Source organism: Schistocerca piceifrons, chromosome 1 (assembly GCF_021461385.2).
Source record: "Schistocerca piceifrons isolate TAMUIC-IGC-003096 chromosome 1, iqSchPice1.1, whole genome shotgun sequence".
Taxonomy (NCBI): Eukaryota; Metazoa; Arthropoda; class Insecta; order Orthoptera; family Acrididae; genus Schistocerca; species Schistocerca piceifrons.
In genome coordinates this window covers 1,170,719,266-1,170,723,212 of record NC_060138.1, presented here as the reverse complement: position 1 = coordinate 1,170,723,212, position 3,947 = coordinate 1,170,719,266, and the positions used below count along the sequence as shown (strand labels likewise).

Below are 3,947 nucleotides of genomic sequence, written 5' to 3'. Positions count from 1 at the left end.
AGAGAACTGGATAGGAGGTCCTCTCTAAAGCGGCCCTTAGATGGTCTATATTACTGTATATATACTAAGATGCCATCGGTGACCATGCAGCTCATTAGAATGAAAGTACAATGAAATGAACACCCTTAGCTGCTACAGGCGTTGACATACGTCAACGGGGACATATGAAAATGTGGGCCCCGACCGAGACTCGAACCCGGGATCTCCTGCTTACATGGCAGACGCTCTAACCATCTGAGCCACCGAGGACACAGAGGATAGTGCGACTGCTGGGATTTATCTCTGGCACGCCTCCTGCGAAACCCACATTCTCAACGTATTGTCCCGCACTAATTTCGTAGTGCCCCCGCCCATTATACTCATTACTCGCGGCGCGTTGCCGATCCCGTAAGAGTTCAGGCACTGTTTGTGCATTCGCACAGAAGAAGAAGACGGTCAAGTGGCAGGTGGGCCTTAACTATATATATATATATATATATATATATATATATATATATATATATATATATATATATATATATACACATATATCTGTTCTTTCGGACATGACCATCTTCTTCTTCCGGGTTCGAGTCCCGGTCGGGGCACACATTTTCATCTGTCCCCGTTGACGTATGTAAGCAGCTAAGGGTGTTCATTGCATTGTAACTGTATTATTGCTTAATATTTCCGAATGTGTAGTTATGTTGAACGGGTGAGGGTTAGATTGAGAGATTGCGCAATAATATCGTGCACTTCACAGCTTTCGCAGCATACTGGGCTGCTTGAAATACCGTGTCTCCGTGGGCAGTATTGAAATATACTCGCCAGTGTCGCTTGTACTAGAGTCATTAGCCATCTTCGTGTTCGCTGTTCGTTATTGTCGTTGTACTGAGTTCAGAACAAAACGGAAAAGCGTTTTATTGGAGTGCATCGAAATGTATAAATCATTGCCAAGATTGTGGGATGCTAGGGCAGATGAGTACAAATACAGAAATAATGAGTCGTATCAGCTGTTGCTCTGGTACGGTACCGAACAGTCACGGAGGAAGATTTCCCTGAAAAAATTTAATTAATGCGAAGTTTTGAAAAACGTCCACTTCCATGATTGAGAGAGAAACGCATGCTTGGACATAAGTGCAGGTCCTGTGTGCATGTCTCGTTCTTCAGGTGGTTTCTGGAACGTCTTTGGTGTGCACAGCATACAGTAGGGCCTGAACCCATCTGAAATGCTTACTGGAACTAGTCAATAGTTCATCTTTTGTTGCATGTAAGGTCCGCCAGTTATGCAAAACGCAGGGTTTTCAAAGTTTCCAAACATATTTCAGCACTTCTGTGCCATCATCAGTGGGTTTATGTTTTATTTAATCTATCATGTGAACATTTTACTGAACGATTACAAAACTACGGAAATATTAGGTTCAAACAACTATTTGTTCCTGTTAGTTAACACCTTTATTAGGTTTGCACGGTTCTTCAGGACCACTTGCGTAAATTTTCGTACTGGTAGCTTGTCATCTGCAACCAAACAATGTTGATGAGAAATTTTGTTGGGAGTTAACCTAACACTTTATGCTATAAAGTTAATTTAGTTTGTCGCGATATTTCGCGTATATATTCGTTTTTACCTACTTTGTCGTGTGGCAAGCCCTTTTTTCTCAGCATCCTGATGAGGTGTTGTGAACCACATCTAAGTATAACACATACTTTCAGAAATTTGGTCGTAAAAAAGCACTTTGCACTCCACCAAAACACAATGTAATAGCGGTTGTTGTGTTTCCCAGCCCAGTCAGTGTTCATTTGTTCACCAGTGAGATTGGCGCCAAATTTGAATTTTGTACACATTTTATCTTTCTTCTTCGCTGTTTATGTTGTCTTTTACGTGGTGTTCCTTTAGTGTGTAAAATGTTGAGCCTTTGAAGAGTGTAGTGTATTCATTTATCATGTTTGTATGTGTGTGTGTGTGTGTGTGTGTGTGTGTGTGTGTGTGTATGTGTGTGTGTGTGTGTGTGTGTGTGTGTGCGTGTGTATGTGTGTGTGTGTGTGTGTGTGTGTTCAAAAAATGGCTCTGAGCACTATGGGACTCAACTGCTGAGGTCATTAGTCCCCTAGAACTTAGAACTAGTTAAACCTAACTAACCTAAGGACATCACAAACATCCATGCCCGAGGCAGGATTCGAACCTGCGACCGTAGCGGTCTTGCGGTTCCAGACTGCAGCGCCTTTAACCGCACGGCCACTTCGGCCGGCCTGTGTGTGTGTGTGTGTGTGTGTGTGTGTGTGTGTGTGTTGTCTTTTTTGTAAAGTTCCTTTAACGTGTTAAATAGTGTAGCTCATATTTCGTTTCGTACTGAATTACTCCATACAATTCATAAATTTACCTTACAATACAGATAATCTCAAAATTTCTCACAGTTTTAATCCCATAAATAAAATATTTTCGTACAATTATAAAGACAATACGTGTTCAAACATGAATGTAACGTAAATAATGTTAATTTAATTATTTTTCAGAAAAATTTAATTATTTTTCATGTATTGGATGTATCTCAGAATTTGGCTGTCCATCTTTTAACTTCATTTAAAGTCATAGACGCTAGAATTGTAAGCAATACAGTTTCAAAAAGGAAACTAGGTCATCCGGTAATGTAATCATAGAGAGAGATCAACAGGTGACTTCACGATTAAGCATTCTGGATTGGGATCAGGAATATAAAGGTCTACTATCTTCCGTTCGAGGTCCCTGTCGAAGAAATCGCAACACGCTGCAGACTGTACGGAAATGTATTAGGTATCAGAGACAACTGCTCAAGTTCATACCAGGTGTTCGCAATGTAAAAGTGGATTTAAAGAAACACACAGGACAGCCTCAGACGTGTTCTGTTTGCAACGCCACGGACTATATGAGGAACGAATGCCCGCGAAAACGACCAGTACAGTTGGCAAGGGGAAACAATTAAGTAGGCGCCTTCCTTCCAGTCGCACTCCTCAATGCCTGTTATAAGTTAGCAACCAAATGTTTTGTAAATAATACAAAAACTGCCGTGACGAAAGTGTGAAGCCCGTGGCAGACTTGTGTTATGCCATTTAGCACCATCTTTAACGCCACCTGCACGTATCACTCCGTCTTCAGGCCACAAGTGGCCCATCGGGACCATCCGACCGCCGAGTCATCCTCAGTTGAGGATGAGGATAGGAGGGGCGTGGGGTCAGCACACCGCTCTCCCGGTCGTTATGATGGTTTTCTGTGACCGGAGCCGCTACTAGTCGGTCGAGTAGCTCCTCAATTGGCATCACGAGGCTGAGTGCACCCCGAAAAATGGCAACAGCACATGGCGACCCGGATGGTCACCCATCCAAGTGCCGGCCACGCCCGACAGTGCTTGACTTCGGTGATCTGACTGGAACCGGTGTATCCACTGCGGCAAGGCCGTTGCACCTGCACGTATAGAAGCGTGACAACAGATGCAACGACTGCTAGAAATCCAGCAGCCGTAATATCTGTAGGCTTTCATAAGGCTTTCGATAGAATCGACCACAATTACTGGATGAAAACATCTTTAAAGCCACCTGTACATAAGACCGGATAGCACTTGCAGCGGCTACTAGAAAGCCAGCAGCCACCATGCCTATGGACTTTCATAAGGCTTTCGACAGCATCGATCACAGTCACTTGATGAAGACATTAACCAGACTAGGTTTAGGATTGAAATGTAAAAGCATTGTCGATAAACTACTAAAGAATGCCAAATCCAAAACATCTACAACGGCTGGATATCCAAATATATAACATTAAACATATGAGTGAGTAAAGGCTGCCCCCTATAAAATGTAAATGTCGTGTGACTAGAGCCTCCCATCGGATAGACCGTTCGCCGGGTGCAAGCCTTTCGATTTGACACCACTTCGGCGACTTGCGCGTCGGTGGGGATGAAATGATGATGATTAGTACAGCATAACACCCAGTC

General features: G+C 43.2%; 1 pseudogene; it reads right to left on the bottom strand.

Annotated features, from left to right (window-relative positions):
• Positions 1–3,299: 3,299 nt before the first annotated feature.
• Positions 3,300–3,417, bottom strand: LOC124726378 (annotated as a pseudogene).
• Between the last annotated feature and the right edge of the window lie 530 nt (positions 3,418–3,947).